This window comes from Chiloscyllium plagiosum, unplaced genomic scaffold, assembly GCF_037043375.1.
Source record: "Chiloscyllium plagiosum isolate Xiang-an unplaced genomic scaffold, Cpla_swu_hap1 HiC_scaffold_10, whole genome shotgun sequence".
NCBI classification, from domain to species: domain Eukaryota; kingdom Metazoa; phylum Chordata; class Chondrichthyes; order Orectolobiformes; family Hemiscylliidae; genus Chiloscyllium; species Chiloscyllium plagiosum.
Genome location: NW_028270148.1, coordinates 40,038,549 through 40,066,186, shown reverse-complemented (window position 1 = coordinate 40,066,186; position 27,638 = coordinate 40,038,549). Strand labels below are relative to the sequence as shown.

Genomic DNA, 27,638 nt, shown 5'->3' with positions numbered 1-27,638 from the left:
ACACTATGGGCAATTTAGCATAGCCAATTTACCTGGCCTGCACATCTTTGTGACTGTGGGAGGAAACCGGAGCACCCAGAGGAAACCTGCGCAGACACGGGGAGAATGTGCAAACCCCACACAGACAGTCACCCGAAGCTGGAATCGAACCTGGGACCCTGGTGCTGTGAGGCAGCAGTGCTAACCACTGAGCCATCGTGCCGCCCCTAAGACCAAACTGGGCTTTCTTGGTGTTTAGAAAAGTACTTTGATTTTTATCATATATTTTAGAATGGCTTTTAAAGGAAACCTTTTTAAAATCAATTTGTAAAAATTCAGACGAAAAGACGAATGTTAAAAGAAACATTCCCTCCATTTTTTGTTTCCTCCTTTGTTGCCTTCCACTCCTGAAAACCATGACCACACTAAGATTACGTTCCATGCTGTTTTCAGCCATGTGGAAACTCAAAGTGCAGCTATTACTGTTGTCCTCAAGGGAGATGGCAAGTGACCTTGTTTCCTGCTCTTGATTGCTCTCCAGCTACTTTTTCTTGACTACATGTTTTGGCATTAGATATCAGTTGTGCTTAAGTGAGATGCTTCGTGTAGTTCAATAGTCACTCAGCATGCAAGCTCACATAGTAAGGACAGTTACTCGAGAGAAATGGTACAGGAAACCCAGCATCCAGAATTTAATCCAACAAGTAAATCTTTCAAAGGAGATGAAAGTGAAGGGATGGAGAGTACTTGGTGAGAAAAATTAACAAAGCACAGAATTTTATTACCATGCAACTTGAATAAAAGTATTGTCAATGCCTATTCTATTAAAGTGTGACTCACTTGCAAGTGTTACACTTCACCTCTTAGTCAGGAGGGCAGCACAGTAAAAAAAATTGCACAGTTAAAATGAATTTCCTCGTTTTAGTTATTACAGTTTCATCCTTGTTGGGTTGCTTTCAAATAATTTACATGCAATCAGCTCACATGCCTCTTATTTTTGTGAACTGTTGAATACCAGCTGGGAAAAAGTTATAAGGGATTTTAAAAAAATACACAATACTCAGAGGGAAATGAAACTTGAAACTGGCGAGACAAGCAGACATCATGAGCAGCTGAGTCAGACTACAGGAACTGAACAAACAGCCCGTGTGGATGTCTGGCAAAAGAAAATGTTTGTGAATGTTCATCTCATCTGGTCGGCTGTGAGTCAATGGTCACATGGAGGGCTCTTGTAAGGAGAGTCCATGACCAGGCAGTTCCAGGAAAGGATTGCATATGTGAGGGAGCACACAGGTGAAAGCACTTAAACATTCAAGCGTCAGTTGGTCATCTGTGTCTGCTTACACTTACTTTAATTTAATACATGGCACAGTGTTAAACATGAGCCATTGTTTATTGCTGTTTCTAGCAACTTAAACTGCATACGTTTACGGTTTCTAAGCAACAAACACATCTGATAACTGTGACATTGCACTGGCTACGCACCCGTCTCCCCCACCTCCCCCGCTCCCCCACTGTATGAACAATCTGATACGATGGTGTTAGGCTGTCTCTCTGAAGTCTTCAAGCCAAAATGTGAGCCGGCTGCCATCTTTAAATAACCAGTGAACAAGCTATTGAGTTCAAGAAAGAGCCAAGTGATTATAAAATTGTTGTTGTTCACAGATGCTGGATTGGAAGAGATCTCAGAGTCCTTCACGCAAGGAATTAGGGCAAAACTGAAGGTTTGTCAAGGAGACCTTGGCTGCATTTAGAATCTGCTGGTGGAGGTGGCAGTGGCTGCACGTTCTTTTGATTTTGTTTATTCACTGTTTTGAGCTTACTGTAAGAAATAAAGACAGCTTGAGAATACAAGGGACTTTTACATTTGTGTTTTCTGACTGACTTCCTGTTTATGGCATACCTGCTCTACTGCCTGATGGACATCCCATCTGCAACACTAAATGGCCACTTGCCCGCCAGGCAGCTACTAATGGCTGTTTGACCCTTGATGTAGTGGACTCTGGTGGTGGGGTAGGAGTGCATGGACTACACACTTTGTCCCCTGCAGTCACCCCATTGGAAACCATAAAATCCAACCCATTGTACTTCTTGTTTGACAGAAAGAGGAAACTCCTTTTTGGTCTGGAGGTCAGATTTAACCACTTCGAGTCAACAGAGTGTGGGAATGGAGGTGTGTCAGTGATGTGTAGGACACACTTAGACACCACAGTCATTAAGGATGATGTTTGTCCAGAGGGAGAGATCTGCAGTTTGTATCAAAATCTTTTCTGTAGTATCAGAGAGAAGAGAGATATCACAGGGAACCCAAGACCTCACATCCAGAGCAGATTCACCTCTTGCATCATCCTTTATCTCATGTTGGAGGCTAGGAGGTAGAGCAGGGAGCCGCTCGTCACAAACTGTGAAAGGACTAGGCTACAGTGTCATGCAACAGGAGACCTTCTCTGTTCAGCACCGTGTCCCTCTGCCTCCACTTCCTCCTCACTCTCTCTGCTTCTCTTCCAATGATTGTCTCCTTCCAAGGTTTCAACTTCCTCAAGGTCCACATCTCCATGGGATGGCCCTGTTATGGAGAGCCCAGCTGACAAACACAATGACTGGGCCCTTTTTCAGGAGTGCGTTGGAGGGTACCATTAGTCTGGTCCAGGCCTAGAAATGCATTTTCAGGAGCATAGTGGCTTACTCAATGGTTGTCTTTTGGAGCGTTCTTTGCATCACCTCTTGTCTGGGAGTGAAGTGATCATGTGTTTAAGAGGTTTCCCTTTCCCCTATTATCCATCCACACACTCCGAGGGCTGTAATGAAGGTCTGAGATCGTATCAATTGGCAGGAGGTGAGGGAGTCAGAGCAGTTGCCAGAAAGTGTGAGCTGAATCCTAGCCATTTCTAGTTGTATTTGTAGACCTGCTGATTAGTCAGGGAGTGAAAGGCTTTCCTGTTGGTGGATTGGAGTGGCCAATCATCAACAAGCTGGGAGTGATTGGGAGTCCAGCCGTGGAGGTGGAACCCAATACCCATTGTCTCCAAGAGGTTGTGTCTATGATTAAATTAATGTCTTGTCTAGCTCTGGCACAAAGGGCATCACCAAGCAGCGAGATGTGGTAGCGTGCAGTATTTTAGTGACGTTGAGACTACCGGCTGGACATGATTATCACCACGTGGAGGTCTTTGTCAATGAGGGCAAAGATGCCTGTAGTTATCTACCTGTGGCATCGTATGGCACTGCTTCACAGTCATTTCAACGTAGCTCTGGCCTAGGCACTAGATCCTGTACTGGGTGATTTTTCTTCCTTGCTTTCCAGTCTTTTACCACTTTCCCTGTCCTCCTAATGCCTGCATCTATGCCTATCTTGCAGAGTTAAAAATCAAACAATGCCAGGTTATAGTCCAACAGGTTTAATTAGAAGCACACTATCCTGCAGAGGGTGCACTCGGTCCAAAATCTGACAGTTATGTTCCCCATTGTCAGACAGAGCCTTCTTCTGGGCAGGTGTCTGCCCAACTGTCCTGAACAGCCTCTTGCCCATTCTTGTGCCCACACAATAACTGGGGATGCCAACTGCATATGGAGACTGGCACTAAGTGACATCTCTCCTTCTCAATTGTAAAAAGGTGCCCTGTAATCTAGTTGCACAGCCCTGATGTTTAACTAATCTCAATGGGTGTAGGACCGGATTCCCATCCTGCCTTCAGCTCCTATAGTAGAATTTTCAGGTACAGTCAACATCTTGGCAGTGACACACTACCTTGTGTGAGCTGATATTTTCAGCCCCAACCCACCTGATTTGATTTGATATTTTATTGTCACATGTACCCAAGTCCAGTGAAAATTTTACTTTGTGTGCAGGTAGATCATAACAAACATGCAGATCATCGGATGATAGAATAAAACACGCCATGAAACATTATGGCTGCACAGGAGGTGTGCAGAAGCAAGGTCAATATTCGATGTAAAATTTGAGAAGTCCACTCAGCGGTCTAATAACAGCAGGGAAGAAGGTGTTCTTGATTGTGCTGGTACATGTGTTTAAGCTTTTGTATCTTCTGCCTGATGGAAGAGGTTAGAAGAAATTATAACTGGGGTGGGAGGTGTCTTTGATGATATGGGCAGCCTCTCCGTGGCAACAAGAAGTGATGATGGAGTAAATGGATGGGAGGTTGGCTTACGTGATGGTCTGGGCTGTGTTTACAACTTTCTGTAGTTTCTTACGGTCATGGGCAGAGCAATTGGCGTACCAAGCCATGATACATCCAGATAAAATGGTCTCTAGGGTGCATCTGTAAAAGTTGCTGAGGATCCTTGTGGACATGCTGAATTTCCTTCGCCTCCTGAGGATGAAGAGGTTGCTATGCCTTCTTGGCCATTGCATGGACATGGGTGGTCCAAACCAGATCGTTGGTGATCATCATTCTTAGGAATTTCCCGCTCTCGACCATCTCCACCTCAGCTCCATTAATGTAGATAGGGGCAGGTCCTCCTCCTTTCTTCCTGAAGTCGATGATCAGTTCTTTAATTTGGCCAACATTGAGGGAGAGATTATTTTCGCACCATGACACCAAACATTCTATTTCCTTCCTGTATTCTGTCTCGCCATTTTTGATATCTGGCCAACAACAGTGGTGCTGTCAACGAACTTGTAGATGGAGTTGGGGTGAGGTTTGGCCACACAGTTGTGAGTGTACAGGAAGTACAATAAGGGCTAAGTACGCATCCTTGTGGGGTGCCAGTTTTGAAGTTTATCGTGGCGGAGGTGCTACTGTTTATCTTCACTGATTGCGGTCTGTGGGTCAGAAAGTTGAAGATCTCATTGCAAAGAGTGGGGCTGAGACCTCGGTCACAGAATTTGGAGACTAGTTTGGTTGGGATTATAGTGTTGATGGCAGAGCTGTAGTCAATATGTAAGTATCCTTATTATCCAGATGTTCCAGGGATGAGGTTAAGGCTAGGGAAATGGCGTCTGCCATGGACCTATTGAGCCAGTTGGCAAATTGCAAGGGAGCCTGGGAGGCTGGAGTTCATGTGAGTCATGACTAGCATCTCAAAGTACTTCACAGTTGTGGAGGTCAGAGCCACCAGGAGGTAGCTGTTGAGGCATGATTGTATCCCTAGTATTTCAGGAGCCCTCAAAAATGTTAGCCCTCTGACTGGACAAAACGTTCCACTTGAAAAGAGGTCAATACAGTAGAGAATAGACAGGCCCAAAAAGGTCAAGGAGAGCAGGCAATGATTTACACCAGTTTCAATGGAAACTGCGATTATTTATTAGTGTTATAAATTAAGAATCATGTTTGGAAATCAAGCATAACCGTTTATATACTTTGGAGAATTTTGAGAGGATGCTTTTAAAATGTCAAGGGATGCAGATAATCTACATGTAGTCAAGCTCATCAATTTTGACTCCACTACTTTCAAACAAACCCTTGTAACAAAAGCACAATCAAATAGTTGAAGGAAACTTATAAAAGGTGAACGGAAACTTGTTAAATGAAAGCAATATTGTCCAACTTTATGTTGCACTTCAGCCGCAGTGATGTCCACTGGTTTCTAAAAGCCCCTATTGATACCAAGCACAGAATTAAATAGTTAAAGCAGATTCTTCTAACACAGTTACCTGGTAGAGGACTGATTCAGTATATCTGAAAGGCGCTATCCCAATCCCTAGTTCAGCAGCATCACTTGTATTCTATCCTCGATGTGTAGTAGTTACAATCCCCCTCCCTCCCTCTCCTTGTCTCACATACGGCATAAAAGCAAATCTTTCTTTGTTTCAAATTCCCCATCCTCCGATAGAAATCTTGCCCATTGTAATCGGGTCACTGTGATAATGTAATTGCCAGTATGTTTCCACATGTGAGCTGCCACTGGATTTTCCTTTCTCTGCCAATTTCACTCCATTTTCAATAGTTTGTTTTTTAAAAAAACTTTTAAAACCTTGCACTTACTGCAAAGTGGTCAGGATACACCTAAGCACTTTACAGCAAATGATGTAGTTTTTGAAGTGTAGTTACTGTGTGAAGCAGGAAAATGCCAGTAATGTGCTCACAAACAGCAATGTAATAACATCCAGATAATCTGCTTTTTAGATGTTGATTGAGGGATAACTATTGATCTATTCATGGGATAACTCCCTTCCCCTTCCTTTTATATCCACCTGAAATGGAAGATGGAGACGTGGTTGAAACATCTCATCCTAAAAATGGATGGTAGAACTGGTTATAAACTGGTGAGTAGGTGGGGAGCAGAGGGATACAGATGCTTAGGAATTGGGCAACAGGTTTAGACAGTAGATTTGGATCAGTTCAGGCTTGGAGGGCCGAAGGGCCTGTTCCTGGGCTGTAAATTTTCTTTGTTCTCTTTGTTCTTTGGTTAGATAAGAAAGGATAGATGTGTGCCACTGCCAACTCATTAACCTGATCTGAAAGTATGCATTACACAAACCTATACAACTGGACCGAACCTACAGCAATAATAGATATTCCTGTGAATTCTGTGGAAGTTATTGCTTAACTTTACCAAGATAGAGATATAGAAGTTCTATTCTTTCAGAAGAATAAGTCACATAATTTTTGATGGAAGGTAATTGACCTGAAATGCTAACTGTGTTTCTCTCTCCACAGGAAACAGTCAGAACTGCCAAGCAGTTCCTATTTTTATTTCAGATTTCCAACAAATGCAGCATTTTGTTTTTGAAGAATGTATACAATTCTTTATGCATTTAGAATCCTTTCAGAGGCTAGATTTATGCAATCTTATTTTTCAGTTTTCTTCCCCATATGTTATCAATCAATCACTTTTTTATTTTATTGCTCGGGTGATTTTGAATGGCATAATTAAATTAGCATTAATCTAAACTGGTAGTAAAGAATCTCATGTTCAGTTCACTCTTTTGACCTTCCTCGTTTTAAATATAAGATCTAGCATTAGCTCATGATATTTTTAAACCTTGCCTATTGACTTTATGGATGGATATATCTATAGGCTAATATTCCTTCACTTCTTTACTGTTTTGAGAAATTCTCAATGTCTTTTTTGGTATTCTTCTTTCCAAAATAGTGTACTTTCCAACTTTTATTCAACCTGCAGCTGCCACTTGTCTGTCCATCCTCCCAGTATGTTGATGTCCACTTTTGGCTGACTGAATTTTACCCACTAATTTCCTGCTTCTGTAAGTTTGATATTGCAGCTTCGAATTTAACTTAATGTCAACACTCCCAACACCTACCACTGCCACCGCAGGAGGTGTAAAACCTGCGCCCACACCACCCCCATCACTTCCGTCCAAGGCTACAAATGATCCTTCCACATCCAGCAGAGATTTTCCTGCACATCCACCCACCTCATCTACTATGTCCGTTCCTCTCAATGTGGTCTCCACTACATTGGGGAGATGGAACACCAACTTCCGGAGCATTTCAGAGAATATCTCTTGGACACACGCACCAAACATCTCTTGGATACACGCAGCAACCCAAGCCCTGTGACCAACCACTTCAACTCCCCCTCCCACTCCCCCAAGGACATGCCAGTCCTGTGCCTCCTCCACGGCCAAATCCAAGCCACCTGACGACTGGAGGAAGAACATCTCATCTTCTGCCTTGGGACCCTTCAACTTCACGGCATCAACATCAACTTCATCCGTTTCCTGATCTCCCCTCCCATCACCTCATCCCAGATCCAGCCCTTCAATTCAATACTGCCTCTTGACCTGTCCTAACTATCCATCTTCCTTCCCACCTATCTGCTCATTCTCCCCACTGACCTATCACAACCACCCCTCACCTGCATCCACCTATCACCTTCCCAACTACCTTCCCCCCAGCCCCACCCCCCTTTTCCCCTCCACATTCCTGATGAAAGGCTTATGCCTGAAACGTCGACTCTCTTGCTCCTTGGATGCTGCCTGATCTGCTGTGTTTTCAAGCGCCACACTTTTCGACTCTGACTCTCCAGCATCTGCAGTCCTCACTTTCTCCTCAACATTGTGCACACCTTGAATCCCAAGATAGTAAGTGCCAGGTAGTTTGTGGTTTTTAATTAGTTTCTAATTCTATTGATAAAACCTTTAGCTTTTCATTATTAATTCTAACTTGAAAAAAAAAGTCAATCCAAAATAGTTATTGAATTTGTCCACAACATAACAACAGGGAGTTGACATACATGTAGGAATGACCTGCAAAATGCCATGAACATTCTTTTCAGAAAAGTAATGTGGTTGGGATCAATGAGATGGCTGGACAGTCAGTTACCAGTGGACAGTCCTAAGGGCATGGACAAAGGTTGCCATCTTGTCACGAATGCACTCAACAGTTCATATTTCTCTACACTTCACCTATGAGACTGTCCACCAAAAATATTACCTGCCACATTGCATACTTTCCTGATATCCCAAGCATCTCCACAATAAATGCAGAATTTATTAAGTTTCAATATAACCCAAGTAATCTTTGGACACCTTTAAACGTCAAATACTGAAAACAGTTTCAGTTTTTGAACTGTTAAAGATCATAAAGTGCTGACAATTTTATTTTGCTTCGTTGTTAGAAACCAAGTTGTAGGCATCAAAGGGATCGAATTACTTTTATATTAAGAGAAATATCAACATAAAAGGCAACACAGTCATTACAGGAGTAGGACCATGTCTGGTTTCACTTTGCTTTGCATCAACAAGTAAAAAAGGTTTAGTGACTAGAGGCAGGTTACTCAGGGTGAAATCAAAACAGAAAGTCCTGGGGAAATACAGCATCTCTGGCAGTACCTGTGGAGAGTGTCACATTGTGCGGAAGGAGGTCATTCAGCCCTCTGAAGAGCATCCCACCCAGAGCGAGCTCCTCACCCTATCCCACTGCATCTCCCATAGCTAATCCACTGAGCCTAGAATTTCCTGGTCACACAGCCAATCTACCTAACCTGCGCATCTTTGTAAACTGGAGCATCTGCAGAAACCCATGCAGACTTGGGGAGAATGTGCAAACTCTCCACAGACAGTCACCCAAGGCTGGAATTGAACCCAGGTCCCTGGAACTGTGAGGCAGCAATGCTAACCGCTGAGCCACCATGCCACCTCTCAGAGCATAATCCATGGTCACAGACATTGGCATCCATTATAGAACATAGAACATAGAAGAATACAGCACAGTACAGGCCCTTTGGCCCTCAATGTTGCGCCGATCCAAGCCCACCTAACCTACACTAGCCCACTATCCTCCATATGCCTATCCAATGCCCGCTTAAATGCCCATAAAGAGGGAGAGTCCACCACTGTTACTGGCAGGGCATTCCATGAACTCATGACTCGCTGAGTAAAGAACCTACCCCTAACATCTGTCCTATACCTACCACCCCTTAATTTAAAGCTATGCCCCCTCGTAATAGCTGACTCCATACATGGAAAAAGGTTCTCACAGTCAACCCTATCTAAACCCCTAATCATCTTGCACACCTCTATCAAGTCACCCCTAAACCTTCTTTTCTCCAATGAAAACAACCCCAAGTGCCTCAGCCTTTCCTCAGCATTGTGTGCCAACCTCTAAGAATCTGCAAGATACATCTCTAATCCACTTAGGGTGTGATTTTGCACATTGGGCTGTACCAACAACTATCATTGCAGCAGGAAGGAAACTGTGTGCTCAGGGACATGCTCCCAAATCATCCAGGGCAGCATCGGATACCAGTCCAGAAACATTGGCGCAGTCAGTCAGCTGCTCAGGGCAGTCAGTGTTGCCACATAAAGGGAGAGGAGCTGAACCTTGGCCAGCTCACCAACCGCCTAGACTCTTTCTGCCTTATTGGGTGTAGTTCTCCTCCTGGAATGAGAGGAAGGCAGACAATATGAGAGATGAAAGTAAGTAGCACCGATGTTATTTCTGGGACAGATGGCCAGATATTCCGAGTGAGTGAGTAAACAGCACAGGGGATATGCAGGGTTAGTGATGTTGGAGGTTGAGCTGATGAAAGCAAGTGAGGGAAAATGTTGCAGGCAAAAGTGAGATTGGCAGAACATAAGTCTCGGTGGGAGGTAGGTACAGTACCGGAGACAAAGTGAACGTGAGTATCGGAAAGAAAATAATGGCACTTGTGCTGGTGGAGTGGAGAAGGTGGACTTTCTTCCTACATTTCTTTATATTCCTCCAAATGGCTGAGACTGCACTGACCTGGTGGTAACTGGCATCAGGCTGGCATCATCTGGTGTCAGGGTCTCCTGTGTTAGTCCTGAAGGTAGAGGATGTCTTACCGCTGCCCACTTGCAGGACAGTTCCAGACTAACAGTGCTTGTCTTGGTGCACAGCAAGCTTTTAAAGGTGGTCTCAGTGCCAGAGATGTCAGTCAAATCCAGGCTATCCTGGCAGTGGCAAGAGGGGTCTAGAGTTAGAGTGAGAGACATCATAAGAGAGAAGGATGGTTAATAAATTGCAATTTAAAACAGAAATTGCTGGAAGAACTCAGCAGTTCTGGCAGTATCTATAGCGAGAAAGCACAGTTAACAGTACAGGTCCAGTGACCCTTCTTCAAAACTCTGCAAAGATCAGAGGAAGGGTCACTGGACCCGAAACGTTAACTCAGCTTTCTCTCCACAGATGCTGCCAGGCCTGCTGAATTTCTCCAGCAATTTCTGTTTTTGTTTCTGATTTCCTGAGTTTTTTTTTGTCAATTAATGAGGCGAATTTGGTAAGATACGACCAGTGATCCCGTTAGGCTTTGTGGTTAAAAGACCCTTCACGTAACTTGAGTCTCTGTACTGGATGTAGGTTTGCTCGACGAGCTGGAACGTTCATTTTTAGTCATTTTGTCACCATACTAGGTAACATCATCAGTGAGCCTCTAGATGAAGCACTGGTGGCATGGCCTGCTTTCCAGTTGTGTGTTTAGCTTTCCTTGAATTGGTCTTGTCATTTCCTGTGGTGATGCTATTTCCTGTAGTGATGTCATTTTCTGTTCTTTTTCTCAGGGAGTGGTAAATGGGATCCAAGTCAATGTGTTTGTTGATAAAGTTCTGGTTGGAATGCCATGCTTCTAGGAATTCTCTTGGATTGTCCTAGGATGGATGTGTTGTCCCAGTCGAAGTGGTGTCCTTCTTCATTCGTACTTAAGGATACTAGTGAGAGTGGATCATGTCTTTTCATGGCTAGTTGATGTTCATGTATCCTGGTGGCTAATTTTCTGCCTATTTATTCAATGTAGTTGAGTGACTGACATTTTGCCAAAAATATCATAGGATGCAGGCCAGGGGTAATGTCTTGAGTCTGATGACACCTTCTGTGGAATGTTAGTAATGTTAGATTTGAGAACAGTGAAGCTGTTATGCTCTGTGCTTCAGATCTGAGCCACACATGGAGAACAAATCCTGCCGCACAACATCCTACATAGAGTCCCAGTAGTCCAATGCTTTGATCTTAAGATAAGTATTTTTGTATTAAAATCCTTCCATTTCTGCACCCTTTCCTCAATGTATACCCACCTGTGGCCTTCAACTCAGCCAGCCCATCCCAACTATTCCTTACCTTGAGATCATTGCTCTTCTCTAACTTTGGCCTCCTGCACATCCCTCATTTCTAAGCCAGTATCATCCACAAGTTCTGGAATCCCTTTTCTGCCTCTGTACCACTCTCCATTCTAAAATGTTCCTTAAAACCTGTCCTCCTTGACTTGCCCTCGCACCTCCCTATTTGTCTTGGTGCCACATTTTATCCAGTAATGCTTCCGTGAAACACCTTGAGAAGTCTCTAAAACATTAAAGGTGTGATATAAAAGTAAGCTGTTGTTATACATGTTCAAAAAGTATTTTTAAAAGATGGCAGCTGTCATTCAATATTGTGGGGGCAGACCATACAAATGCCAAAAGCATTAGCGTAACTAATAATCGTGCTCAGGATTAACGTAAAAATAGTTGTATGGTCACCTAGGACTTTCCAGTTTCCAATTTCAAACAGCCAGGCATATATTTCTAGGCAAGTGACATAGCTGCCTACAATGCAACTGGGGTATGCAAGGGCTCTCAGAATAGAATCCGATCCGATTTCTCTGCCTCTGTAGTTGCCAGCCTTTTTGCTGGTGGGTGCACTTCAATCTATTGTAAATGTACTCATGCAAATAATCCATCCTCCTACAGAAAATAGAAAACCACATGGTTTAGCATGTAACATGGAAATATAGGATATAGGAGCAGGAGTAGGCCATTTGGCCCTTTGAGCCTGCTGTAGATTTTTACTGGCCAACTGGAGTCATTGAAATATTACGAACATATTTCAAGTATTCAGTGCTCCTTTATACCAAACTTATTTTTGGAACCTCAGTCTGTATGAATGAAGGTATGGCAAGCCAGGGTGACCCGAAGCCATTAACCACTGGGAAAGTACTGGGATTCCCAGAAAGTAACTGCTTTGATAGGCTAGAGAAAGAGAAAGTGAATTGTGCTACCTTGTACAAGCTGACCCAGAAAACCTTAACCACAAGGCCAAGGTGTATAATGTCATGTGGTCGTAGTCTTTGCAATTTTAAAGATGATCTTTGTCTTCTTCATGTTACATAAGAACTATGAGCAGGAGTAGGCCATCTGGCCTCTCATGTCTACTCCTCCCATTCAATAAGATCATGGCTGATCTTTTCAGCTCCACTCACCCACCTGCTCACATTAACCCTTAATTCCTTTATTGTTCAAAAATCTATCATTGCCTTAAAAGCGTTCAATGAGGTACCTCAATTGCTTCACTGGCCAGGGAATTCCACAGATTCACAATCCTTTGGGAGGTGGAGTTCCTCCATAAGTTTCACATCAGAAGATGTTACATTACTGAGAAAGGAAGCTCATGGTACCCATGGTTAAAATGTTAGTTCCTGCAATGGAGAGCTGAGAAGGTATGAGGGGCAGTGATGCACGGGCTTTTTCAAAGAAGAATCCAAGCTTCAACTGACTGTTGGACTATCTGCAGAAACATAAAGAAATGTATGTTTACCTGTTAGCTGCGTGACATCCCTCAATTCTCATTCAGAGCAAGTAAAAATGAGACAATGTAAGAAAAATGACGCTAAGCCTCCCCACGCTTCACTCCATCTGATTCTGTTAAGTTAAGGGTTTTCTTGCCCTCTCTCAGCACTCTCAGTGTTAAGCTGTGCAGCTGTACTACAGTTCTGTTTTGGTGTTTTCTGTTGTCTGTCTCTTTGTCCAGCTTGAATCCTCACAACAGTTCACGCAGGACCACTGCATTGGGCACAACCAAATAAAAATGGCACAACTCTTCCAAAGGCAAGCATGCATCAGAAGCAGAGGAAAATGCAACAAGAGGGAATCCATTGCTAGAAGTTCATCCAACATCATTTATCTGCAGCATCCTTTACAGCAGAATCTGCAGGGAGCAAATCTGTGTGAGCAAACACCTACATACTCAGCAGAGGAAATTGGTTTAGCTCAGTTGGCTGGATTGTTGGTTTACAGAGCACTGTGATGCTAACAGTGTAGGTTCACTTTTCAACACTGGTTTGAGGTTACCATGAAGGGTTCTCCTTCTCAACCTCTTCCCTTACGTGAGGTCTGGTGACCCTCAGGTTAAATCACCACCAGTCATTCTCTCTAATAAGAGAGCAGCGTCTAATGGTCTGGTAAGACTATGGTGACGCACCAACTCAGCAGAGCCCCATCAAACATCCCATGATGGATATGGTCATCTCCAACGCTTATACGTTTTTGTAGCAGTTATGTTGCAGCAATAAAAATTTGGAAGCATTCCTTGTTGGTATCACAACATGAATTATCAGACAAAAGAAACAAGCCCCAAAAACTTACACCTAAGGCTTTGCTCCAAAAAATGTATGAACTGGGTTATCAAACATAAGATTTCTCTGCCCCTGAATGAAGATGGTTTGAGTGTAGTGATTCTCATACATACAGAGAAATGAGCCTGCACTTATGGCAATGAATATACTCAAAGATAGAGCAATGACAATAAATGCTCAATTCAAACTTGTGTTTCAGACTGAGATTAGTGGCTACGCGCTTTGTTCCTGCATGGCCAGGGATTAATGGTGAATGCATCCAAATCTACCAGCAACGGACAGAAGGGAGGTTTCCTGAAGTTATTCCAAACCTTAATAATTGTTCCCATGGCGGGGGTTTGATAACATGCATGTAACCAAGTAAAGCTAATGAAGTGAAGCATCTTCTAGCAGACCTGCAACTGTGCAGCATAATGGGGAGCCATTCAGCTGCCTGGAGGAAGGTATCCAGCTGTATATCATCATCATGGAATTATAGAATCCCTCAGTGTGGAAGTAGGCTATTCGGCCCATCAAGTGCACACCAACCCTCTGAAGAGAATCCCACCCAGAACCACCCTCCTGCCCTAGCCTTGTAACCCTGCATTTCCCATGGCTAACCCACCCAGCAGCGTACCACATCGGCCAAAGGACACCAACCTGCCCTGCGTTAAGATGTAGCAAAAGGCAGCCCCAGAAAGGTGCTCTTCACCACCACTCACTGGCTTTTTCTTTGATTGCTTTCTTAACGAAAATGGCTGAGATAGCTCATTCCTGATGAAGTTCCCGTCCCATTTAATTACCCAGCTCTGCAGCCGGTTTCAACTCTAAAGTTTGAAGGCCTCTGACTGGGTCTGTAACTTTGAGAGCCCTGTGGATGCGTTGGGTTAGCTAGAGGAATGTTCTTCATAATATTTAAGGGGGTAACCTAATCCAGCTCACAACGTGTGACTGTTCCCTTTGACACTGCAGAGCAGTGTTGGAAATCTAGAAGCAATCCTGTGTCCTGCTTCTTGACAATTCAGAGTCAAAATTCAATCCTGGAATTATTTTGCCCCTGGTGGAGTGGTCTTACACTGATGAACCTGTCCTGACTGACTCATGCTGTTTTTATTTTTCATTCTATTTATATTTAATGACTGATCTCTTGGATGTGTTGATAAAATTAAGATAAAATAGCATTATTTCACACATTCTGCATTTTCCCACATTGTTCCTGAAGTGATCCAGGTGTGGTAATGTAGCAGTGAAAATGTTCCACTGTGTATTATATAGAAAAGTGCAGAAGATTCAGGCTTTGGCTGCTTCAGCTGAAAATGGTGTAGCTCAGGCCTTGACTACCATCAATAAACCAGCTAAACTATACTGGCAGTGTGTTTCTGGTGTAGGCTATTCAGCCCTTTGAATCTGCTTCCTCATTCAATATAATCATGGCTGATCATATAATGCTGTACTCTGTACCCACTTTCTCCCCATTCCTTTTGATCCCTTTCGCTGTATGAACTGTATTTAACTGTCTGAAAACATTCAAATATTTTGACTTCATCCACTTTCTACAGCAGGCAATTCCACAAGCTCCCCCATCTCAGTCCTAAATGGCTTACCTTACAACCTTACACTATGACCTGTGATTTGAGACTCCCTGGACTCCCTTATTCTGTCTAGTCCTTTTAGAATTTTATGGGCTGCTATTTTACTAAACTCTTGTGAATACCAATTCAGTCCTAACCAATTCAGTCTTTCTTTGTATGTTAATTTTGCCACCCCAGGAATCGGTCTGGTAAACTTAAGCTGCACTTTGTCATAGTCAGAACTTCTTTCCTCAGATAAGGAGATTAAAACTGCACATAACACTCAAGGTGCATTATAACATTTATCCTTACTTATATTGACACTTTAGATCTGAATCTTAGCGAACAGTATCCTCACTTTTACATTAGATTAGATTACTTACAGTGTGGAAACAGGCCCTTTGGCCCAACAAGTCCACAAAGAGCAACCCACCCAGACCCATTCCCCTACAGTTAGCACAGCCAATTCACCTAACCTGCACATCTTTGGACTGTGGGAGCACCCGGAGTAAACCCACGCAGACACGGGGAGAATGTGCAAACTCCACACAGATAGTTGCCTGAGGTGGGAATTGAATCTGCGTCTCTCTGGCGCTGTGAGGCAGCAGTGCTAACCATTGTGCCACCATGCCACCCAGCAATGTTAGCCTCATAAATTAACCTCATATTTTGTTTAAAGCTTAAAGCTGTGCTGTTGGTTATTTTTAAAATGAGACTTGCAAAAAATAAAAGAAAATAAATGAACAGTAGACATTTGCACTTCATGGATCACTCTGAGATTACATCTGATGTGGTTGTGAAAATGAATATCATTGTAATACACTAGTAGATATGTTTGCTGAATAGACCCTTGGAAAGAATCTTATCAACTTAGTCCCTGCTGCGATGGAAGGGACAAAATTAGGTCAGAAACCTGACCCCTTGATGCATGTACTTTGTGATTGATCATTCCCAAAGCATCATTTAGTAAATCACCTCTCTGTTCCTCAACCAATCAGACAGGCAGATGGAATGAGGTGCCTAATGCAACAATCAAAGTTCTCTGTTTGAAAAAAGCTGGCGGCCTGACCTTTGGCACCAGTGTTTTGGGGAAAACAGTGTGAGTGAGGAAAGAATAGGCTCCTGGATATAAGACATGGTAAGACTGTCCTCCTCATTCACAATCTGATCCCAGATTGAAGATGCACTGTCTCAAGACTCCTGTGCACCATCTACCAACACAGATACAGCCACCCCAGTGGGTTCAGCGTCCCTGCCCTCAGATAGGATGACAGCATATCACATGAGCAGCAGCAGGTTCTAGAGACAGGGACAACAATGAAGAGTCCCTTTTGAAGATCACAGATCACTAACACAGATGCTCAGCCTTAGGGTCAAGCTGGTGAGCAGCAACAGGAACTGTGTGTGCATCTGCCTGAATTTCCACAGACAATGTGCACCTTACACAATGAGGGAGCACTCCATCTCTGGCATGAGTCCTATATGGTTCAAGCTCAAGAACAATGTTCTTTGGAAGGATGGTCATACTTCTGGAGAATTCAATATGACAAAGTACAGAAAGCATGCTGGTCCCAAATAGATGGGCTGCATACTGTGATATTGCTAACATTATGAGATAACACCAGAAACATTGATGTTGACAGTTAAGAGTCAATTTCAAGATTCTTGGTTTTCCAGGTTGGTAGAAATTCTGTCACTCTGATTCCTTTCGACAATTCCAACATTGCAAATGAGAGGTTTTTTTTAACTTACAGTGCAAGGGTGTTTAAAATAGCTGATCTCAAAGATATGGCCCTCATAGCTATCTAGTCTGCACAATATGATGTCTGGCCAAAAACACAGACAGACTAATATTGCAGTCAGTTTTTAACACATTTATTCATAAATTGCTGGAGGGTAAAACAGATATATCTGCAAGAGGTGGCTTTCTGTTGAGAAGAGCTTATCATCAAATCTTTCACTTCCTCTTCTTATTAATCTCTCCCTATTGGCAGTTTTATTGACACTTTGCAGGTGTGACATTCCATGGAGTTCACAGAGGACTTCGCCAGAAAGACAGTGAATTTAAATACATGGATTTATTTTGTATTTATCTTCTTTTCTACATTAAAAAAACACTTGAAATTAAAAGTAAATAACGTTTATAAACACTTTTAGGTTCTGTTCTGTCATTGTAACAGGTGAAATATTTTATTTCGTAAAGTGGTGTGGTTTGAGGCAGGAATGACACATAATCAGATGGGCCGATGGGCTGTCTAAACCTCATTACCTTGCTATCACCACCAGAAAGTTCTGGGAGGGAAGGTGCATTGGTCAACCTTTCTATTACACCAGTTAAGGGTCAATTAAGGGCCTCAGCTCCCCGCCACTTGGAGTAACCCATATGCCAGTTCTATATATTCTAATAGCCACAGTATATAGCAAATTTTCTAATAGCCACAGTAAAGTACCCTAGCTCATTCTCACTGAGGATCACAATACCTGAGATATTATTAATACTGTTACCACTTCTCTAAGTGCTCTAAGAGTAGGAGTTGGCTGGAGGTAGAGCTGCAATCACATGGGTGGGTGTGTGTGTGTGTGTTTGGAGGAGAGGTGGGGGGGGTGGCTGGGGTAGCTCACTGGGAACAATGATGCAAGGGGAGAATGCGAAAGAGGATGAGTCAGGTTGGCTGAAGGGAAGGAAGAGTAGAGATGATAGGGCACTGGCATAACTGCAGAAATTTGGAATTTCTTTTTCCCCTTGATTCCAAGAGCCAAAAGAAACTGCAAGGGATATTTTTTAAAATGCTGCAATAAACACATAATTAAAAGCAACTCAGCACCACAAATGGGTCAGACATTTAAAAGAGACTGAGGAAATTTATATTACATGGCAAAGGGAAATCTTCAGTGTTATGATGAATCTATCTAAAACGTCAACAGGATTACAGCTGGAGTATTTGATAGTTTCTGACTCGACAATAAAGGAAAGGTGAAAGTAACAAAATAGGTAGGTTCGTGAAAAACATGCAAGAGAAGATAAACAGTACCAAAGAGATTAAAAATCAGGAATGACTTTCTTTGTTAGAAAGCAGAAGTCATGGGTTGATTTGACAGAGATATTTAATATTTTGAAAGATTATGATAGAGTGTAGATTATCGTCCTTTGCAGCTGTTGAAGTGTCTAAAATGAGAGGGGTATTGATGTAATTTTAAATGTGAAAAATTTTGGCAAACAGCAAGAGAAATTGTTTTCAAAAAAAGGCTTTGGTGAATGTACATCAGCACAGACTAGGTGGGCTGAAGAGTCTGCGGTTATACTGCAGTTTGTAATTTCTTTGTGATTCACAGTGTCTGGAGTAAGCCTGGTAAAGTTGCAAACAGAAATCTCACAATGTATACTGTTTCCTTTTGTTGACAGATTTGTTCCACAGGTTAAATGAAGCAGGTTCCGCACTATAGGTGTCAGTAAACTAAAAATCTATTTCCATTAAATAAAATCATTAAAGCTGTCACCAAAGAGAGAAACATCATGATCGCCTGACAACATTGATTTCATCCCTGTGAGTTCATCTTCTTTTTTCATTCACTCGTGGGTCATGAGCATCGCTGCCTGGGCCAGCATTTATTGCCTGACCCTAGTTGCCTTCGAGAAGGTAGTGTTCACTACCTTCTTGAACCGCTGCAGTCCATGTCCTGTTGGTTGACCCACAATACTATTAAAAAGGGAATTCCAGGATTTTGACCCAGTGACAGTGAAGGAACAGCAATATATTTCCAAGTCAGGATGATCAGTGGCATGGAAGGGAACTTGCAGATGGTGGTGTTCCCATGTATCTGCTGTCTTTGTCCTTCTAGATAGAAGGTGTTGTGAGTGTTAAAGGTGCTGTATTGGGACTTTTGGTGAATTTCTGTCATGCAACTTGTTGATTGTGCAACTTGTAGGGTGAGCCTGCACACTGCTTCCCAAGCCTGGATTCCAGGTGTCGTAGCAGGTCTATGTAACTTCCTGGGAGGAATTATTGTCTCATTTCACTTGTTTTCTGTAGAATTTAGAAAGTTAAGGGATGATCTAATTGGAGATTCAAGCTATTAACAGGAAAAGACCGGGCAGATAAAGATAAGCTATTTCCAAAAAGCATTTTTTTTCAAGATGGCTGCAGAGTAGCAGCTCAATGCACAGGCTCCTCAGTCCAGGTGTCCAGAGCTTGTCTCCTCCATTCACTGTGCTTTTCCTTTTTTAATATTTCTACTTATCATTGTACTTTACCTTCTTGTATGACTTCAGCAGAAGGTGTCTTCTCACAGCCCGGGCCCAGCGATGATGTAGCTTCCAGTGGGCTGAAATGGCAATATAGGCCTGGTACCCAGCTGGATGGTCTCCAGGTGTGGCCATCTTGTCCAGGTGGGGAGCCTCAGCTCAGAGTGACATTCTTGTTCTGACACAGAGATCACATCGCTTTATGGAGACCTTCTTCAGAGACTTCCTGGTATTCCAACACCCCGGCCCTGAAGGTTTGGTCCTGAAGCAGAGGTCTGGTCTTAGCGTGAAGATCTCGTCCTTCCTTTGGAGATGGCTTCTGGGTTTTCTAATGGCACAGTATGCATATCTTATGCTAGTGTGGAGATCTCATCTCAGCATGGAGGTCTCATCTCAGCGTACTGGCCTCGTCTCGGTCGTGAAGATCTCATCTTGGCATACTGGTCTCGTCTCGGCGTGGAGATCTCATCTTGGCGTAATGGTCTCGTCTCGGCGTGGAGATCTTGTTTCGGCATGGAGGTCTCGTCTCAGTGTGGAGGTTGCATTTCAGCATGGATGTCCCGTCTCGGCCTGGAGAGCTTGTTTCAGTGTGGTGGTCTAGTTTTGGTGCAGACATCTCATTTTAACGTGGAGATTTCATTTTGGCATGGTGGTCCTGTTTAGGCTTAAAGGTCTTGTCTCGGCATGGAGGTCTCGTCTTGGCATGGCGGAGCAGTCTCAGCCTAGCATGCTGATGTAGGCCCAGCCCTACATGGCCTGGTTTTCCAGCATACCCCGAACCCAGGAGTTGTTAATTGAACTGTGATGAACTTTTGCTTTATTTTAGGCCTTGTGGTATGGCGACTTATAGAACTTCTCATTGTATATTTTTTGTAACAATATGCATGACAGTAAGTTGTTATTCTCTTCTGTTCTAGATAGCACACACTGCTGCTACCGAGGTTCGGTGGTGGAGGCAGTAGGTACTTGTGAATGTGGTGCCAATCAAGCAGGCTGCTTTGTCCTGGATGGTGCCAAGCTTCTTGAGTGATTTTGGGGCTGCACCCATCCAGGCAAATGGGGAGTATTCCATCACACTTCTGACTTGTGCCTTGTAGAAGGTAAACAGGTTTGGGGGAGTTGGGAGATGAATTGCCCACTGCAGGATTCCTGGCCTCTGATTTGCTTTTGTAGTCACTGTGTTTGTGTGGTAAGTCCAGTTACGTTCATGGTCAACAGTAACCTTCGGGATGTTGAGAATGGGGGATTCAGTGATAGTAACACCATTGAGTATCAAGGGAAAGTGGGTTAAATTGTGTCATATTGGAGATAGTCATTGTCTGGCATTTGCATGGCACGAATGCTACTTGTCACTTCTCAGCCCCAGCCTAGTTAGTGTCCAGGTCTTGATGCATTTGGACACTGGCTGCTTCAGTATCACAAATGGTGCTGAACACAGTGCAACTATCAGTGAACATCCTCACATCTGACCTTATGATGGAGGGAAGTTCATTGATGAAGCAGATCTTTGATGATTGGGCCTAGGACAGTACCCTGAAGAACTCCTGCAGAGATGCCTTGGAGCTGAGATGATTGACCTCCAACTCTCACAACCGTTTTCCTATTTGCCAGGCATGACTCCAACCAGTGGACAGCTTCCCTGACAATTCCCATTGATTCCAGTTTAACTAGTACTCTTTGCTGTGTTGATCAATTCACAAAAATAACTTTGTGTCCAGTTTTTGAAGGAATGTTTTTACCTTAAGTAGGAGTGTGCAATTACTTTTTCACTTGTCCATCCATGTTTGACCTTGTGCCATGACACTCCATGAGGTCAGGAATTGATGTTGAGAACCCCCCAGGGCAACTCCCTCCTGATTGTATACCACTGTGCTGTCATCTCTGCTTGGTCTGTGCTGGGATAGGTGATGGTGCTAGTTGGGACATTGTAAGGTATATGACTATAGTAGTCTGTTGCTTGACTAATCTGTGAGATAGACTTTACAATTTTGGCCCACCCCTCAGATGTTAAGGAGTACTTTGAAGGGCTGAAAGGGCTCTCTTTGTTATTCTTGTTCATGATGCCAGTCAGTATCAGGTATGATTTTATTCCTTTGTCCAGACTTTTTAGTAGTTGATACAACTGAATCGTTTACTAGGCCATTTAAAAGTCATTGCAGTGGGTCTGGAGTCACATGTAGACCAGACCCAGGAAGGATGATAGTTTCTTTCCCTAAAGGAAGGCTATAATTCTGCTTTTTACAATGGTTTCACAGTCACAATTTGATGTTTTTAGTTTCAGATTTTTATTGGATTCAAATTCTACCATCTGTCTTGGTAGGACTGAAACACCAGAACAATACCTGAGTCCAGCGACAATATCACTCGGCTGTCACCTCATGTTAAACATAAGTCTGGAATAATTCCTGCCTGGTTCTAAAGCATGCAGAGTATGAAATGTTCTGAAAACAACCCATGATATCACCTACATGTGTATCTGATGATGCCTACTTATTCCTGCCCAAAGCAACAGTTTTAGAGTCATAGAGATGTACAGCACGGAAACAGATCCTTCGGTCCAACCCGTCCATGCCAACCAGATATCCCAACCCAATCTAATCCCACCTGCCCAGCACCCGGCCCATATCCCTCCAAACCTTTCCTATTCATATACCCACCCAAATGCCTTTTAAATGTTGCAATTGTACCAGCCTCCACCACTTCCTCTGGCAGCTCATTCCATACACGTACCAGCCTCTGTGTGAAAAAGTTGCCCCTTAGGTCTCTTTTATATCTTTCCCCTCTCACCCTAAACCTATGCCCTCTAGTTCTGGACTCCCCGACCCCAGGGAAAAGACTTTGTCTATTTATCTATCCATGCCCCTCATAATTTTGTAAACCTCTAAAACCTCAGCCTCCGACGCTCCAGGGAAAACAGCCCCAGCCTGTTCAGCCTCTCCCTATAGCACAAATCCTCCAACCCTGGCAACATCCTTGTAAATCTTTTCTGAACCCTTTCAAGTTTCACAACATCTTTCCGATAGGAAGGAGACCAGAATTGCACGCAATATTCCAACAGTGGCCTAACCAATGTCCTGTACAGCCGCAACGTGACCTCCCAACTCCTGTACTGATAACTCTGACCAATAAAGGAAAGCATACCAAATGCCTTCTTCACTATCCTATCTACCTGCGACTCCACTTTCAAGGAGCTATGAACCTGCACTCCAAGGCCTCTTTGTTCAGCAACACTCCCTAGGACCTTACCATTAAGTGTATAAGTCCTGCTAAGATTTGCTTTCCCAAAATGCAGCACCTCTCATTTATCTGACTTAAACTCCATCTGCCACTTCTCAGTCCATTGGAAATCCCAGGCTTTGTAGGCTCATGTTCAAAATGTTAAAGGCCACAATTTTCAGTTACGTCACAATTTGCAGGAGATGGAGGTTTTATAAATTCATCATATGGTAAAATGTGTGAATTCCAGCAATAATGTTTAAATTATTGACAAAAGAAAGTTGCAGTTCCAACTGCACATTGGTTTTTAACATGCCTGAGCAGCAGACTGGACAATCACCAGTTCTCACTTACTATCCTAACGTTGCTACCTTTCCTATGTGACCTCCTGCCTTCTTGCTTCAGTGAATACTTTCCTGATAGTGGGTCCTCTCGTTGCTAGAAAAATGCTCACAGAGGTGAAAAGTGACTCTCAATTGGCCTCACAGTCAACATCTAAGCAGTTATCTTTCTTGCCCTGGCAGAACGGCATTGTGGGAGTAAAGGAATTGAACTCCCCTATCAATCCTTTCCTTTGCCATTTTCCCAACCCGCCCAACCCTGAGCAATTCCAAACGTTCCAGCTTTTGCCCTCATTGTAAAGTTCTCACTATAGTTGGAAGGCTTTTATTCACAATACATAATCATGGATGCCATTTCTTAGGATGTAATCTTCTAGTTATCTTTGTTTTATCACAGCTCTGCTATTATATCTTCAGTTATAAAAGAATTGAAACAAAAGCACCTCTGTACCTTTGCTTCATATTGTATTACACTAATGCGTTGTGACATGCATAACATCAGGGGATCAAACATGTTAAATAACATCTTTGTAATGGCAGCCTTCTTTATGCTTGTGAAAAAAATTCTATTTAAATATTTTGTCATTAGAGGAAAAGAAGTAAATTAAATATCTAAAGCTTCCTTGTGATTTTGCTGCTGCATACAGTTTTAGCATAAGCACTGTAGCATGAATCAAATCAAGGCAGTATCAGGGATAGGAACGATATAAGATTCTGGGAAGAACAAGAGAAGATTTAATAAGTATTTTGAAGTTATGAAATATTTTTGGTGAGTGAACAGATAATTTTATGACTAGCTTTCTGTGGTTGGCAAATCAGTAGCAAGGGATCATCAGTTTACGAAATTATCACCAAGTATATAAATAAAAACATTAGGAGACATTGCTATACAGAAAGCGCTGTTGGTTCTCTAGTGAATAGTTGAGACCTTCGTATATTCTTTAAGGGAAAGTTGGATAAACATCTGAGAAAGATGCAGGGCTTTGAGGAATGAACATGGCCATGGAATTAAATTTTTCAAAAGAGTCAGTACTGAGGAACTGAATGGCCTTCATTGTAAACATCTGTATTTCTGAATATAATTGATATTTTGAACATTAAAAGTTATCTCTGCATCTTAAAACTGCCTTAACATGTGAGATGCAGAAAATCCAGTTTTGCTGTGCTTTATTACTCACAATTCCAGTAATTTAGTTTGTCATTTGGTAGGAAAAACCCAAATAAATAACAGTACTTAGCTGCTCCTTCTGCTTACGAGTGTTACTGAGATTTAAGATCCACTTAAGAATGAATTGTTCTAGCTTGAAATGTCTCCCACTCAAATATTGTTTCCAACATTTCTCCACAAACAAAAATAATTAACATTCATTTACAACACTACAGTATTATTTTGCTTGTCTTTACCTTCACCAAAATATAAGTTAAAAATGTACGAATTACTTTCTGCATAAATGGTACACACTCCTTACTTAGTCCAAGAGAAAATCTCTGAGGTCTACAATTAACAGGATCACAATAAAAGAAATTCATTGCACAGTAGAAGTAACATTAGAGATTTGTGAAGAACATGAATGGCTGAAGCAATAGGTAAGAAAGGAAACCAGAGCTCTACATTACACATTAGTTGCTTAAAAATTAATATCCAGCAGAGATTAATGGAACAAGTGATGCTGTAATACTGGCTATTGGGTCTGCAATACATAATGTTATATAAGGGCATGCAAATAATCTGCTGACCTCCATGACACTAATTCAAGCAACATGTATAGATGAAAATGGATAGTAAGGAGTATAAATCAGAAAGATTCTTATTGTTCAACTGTTCTTCAGTGGCACGTGATGCTATATAGCATCAACAAAAGGCTTGAAACAGATCAAGTGTTTGGCCTGTCAAGTGTTTAATGCAAGTAAACACATGTTTAAAAGTTTCTAAATCAATTTACTGAGAGATTTACACTTGAACGTTTTTATTTAATGTTCACACATTCTTCCTATATGGTCATAGTCCACTAAGGTGTTAACTGTGCCTCAGTTACAAGATTGTCCCCTCTAACCATTTGGAGATATCTCAACTGAATTGTAACGAATTGGGGAATATTATGTGGTGACTGTTTGTACTGCAATTATGATCCAACAGTAAGGGCACCTCAAAGGTATTTAATTGGCTCTAAAGAACTTTGGGATGTTTGGAGGTCATGAAAGATGCTCTATAAACAGAATTGTTTAGAGCTTTGGATAAAAGAAAACATGCCAAGTATAATTTCTGCTTGGAGTTGTTATCCTTGATCACAATTTCTTTGCCAGTGATATGATAGGTACATAGCTACAGTGTGGGGAGTACTCAAAACAATTTATGTCATGACATTGACAATAACGATATCCAATGCTAAATTGTCATCAACTGAATTGTCACAAGTGCTCATGTGAGAGGTTGTAGTGAAGAGGTACAACTGCCATGACTAGCTCTTTCTCCAAGGTCATCACCGAAAGGTTGGGGTAGATCAAAAGCATCTATTTCTCATGTCGTTTCTGCAACAAACTAATTCACAGATTGTTTGACATTTGGAGACATAATATAATAGGAAACTGTTCTGTTGCCTGTCTGGAGGAACATGGCCATGAAGCAAGTGAGATGGAAATGTTTAATATGCCATTGGTTTAATCTCTGTCAGAAGGTTTCCATCATTGATGAAAGACAAGAACAAAATACATTCTATCCCTTCTCAGATCTCTTGGTACAAATACAAATCAGCAACTTGAAAAGCTGTCCCCAGCTGCCAACCACTACACATCCTGGATAAAATCCAAAATGTAGGCATCCAGGCTATCCAGTATTATGTGAGGAGAACATAGGCACCAGGTCCAAAAATATGGAATAATCAATGAAAGCAGTGTAAGTTGTTTTCTCCTGGGACTTGTGATAATGTGCAATCTCAGATAAAGTTATCAACCAGTACCTACCACATCACCAACAAGAAATCCAAATTCTTCTGATTATGTTGCCAATTCTGTGGTATATAAAGCCTTAAGATAAAGAAGCAGAATTAAGTCAGGTCTGCTTCACCATTGGATCAACCACATTCTCCTGCCTTCTCCCCATAACCCTTGATTCCCTTACTAATCAAGAATCTATATATCGCTGTCTTAAATACACTCAGTGACTTGGCCTCCACAGCCTTCTGTGACAATAAGTTCCATAGATTCACCATCCTCTGGCTGAAGAAATGCCTTCTCATCTCAGTTATAAAGTGTTGTGATTCACTATGAGACTATGCACTTGGGTCCTAGTCTCTCTTGCCAGTGGAAAGATCTTCTCCAAACCCACTCTATCCAGGCCTCTGAGTATTCTTTAAGTTTCAATGAGATCCACTCTGCCCCTCTCATCCTTCTAAACTTCATCAAGTACTCCACAGAGGCCTCAACCACTCCTCATATGACGAGCCATTCATCCCCAGGATCATTTCTTGTAAACCTCCTCTAGACCTCCTCCAACATCAGCACATACTTCCTTAAAGATAGAGGACCCACAACTGCTCACAATATTTCAAATGTGGTCTGACAAGAGTCTTATACAGCTTCAGCAGTAAATCCCTGCTCATTCCTGAGGAAGGGTTCTTGCCTGAAACGTTGATACTCCTGCTCCTCGGATGCTGCCTAACTCCTGCTGTGCTTTTCCAGCATCCCACTCTTGACTCTGATCTCCAGCACCTGCAGTCCTCACTTTCTCCTAGTATATCACTGCGGTTGTATCCTAGCCCTCTTGAAGTGACTGCTGACATTCCTATGCCATATGATATATATGCTGTGGTGACCTCAAGAACAACAGCATTTGGAAAAAGAATCCATTAGATAATACTTCTCCTTTAAGACGGAAGCAATAACGAGAACTTGGAATACCAAAGACATGCATATACAAAAATCAAATTGCAATCCTTCTTCCCATCACCTGTATTGGCCTTTAAAAATATACCCTACCACTCACACTGACTGTGTTAACATTCGCTGAACAATGTAGTGCAATTGACTTTAACAAACTGGTTTACAGGGCAGTGCATTTCAGATTGCCAGTTTTTCTAGTGTTCCAGCAGTTTGTTATTTATCATAATCTACTTGGTTAGGCGCCAACTCAATATAACGTGTTTTTTAAATCCCAAAGATGCACTAATGCATTTGCTGGAGAGCACTTAACGTGTCATCACTGGAACCAATCTAGTGGAATCTCTTTGAGAACAAGCAATGACAGATTTTAAGCCAATAGAAAAATAATGGGGAATTACTTTTGTGCAATTTGCACTCTTATAGATGATGACAACTCATTATTTCAACTTTGACTCCCTAATACTCATAGAATCTTAAAAGCACAGCAGGAGGCCAGTAAGTGCATTGTGCCTGGGGTTACTGTTTGAAAGAACTTTGCAATTAGTTGCACTGCCCCCAATGTTTCCCCATAGCTCTGCAATTACTCTCCTGACATTATAGTGTACTACACCTGAATCTACCTTCACAGCAGTTTTCAATTGCTCTAAAGAGACTCTGAAG

At 42.4% G+C, this 27,638-nt stretch overlaps 1 long non-coding RNA gene across 2 annotated transcripts in view; it reads left to right on the top strand.

The window, feature by feature from the left end:
- Window positions 1-27,638, top strand: part of LOC148148942 (uncharacterized) — a 128,826-nt gene that overhangs the window by 71,329 nt on the left and 29,859 nt on the right. The gene's annotated exons all lie outside the window — the stretch shown is intronic.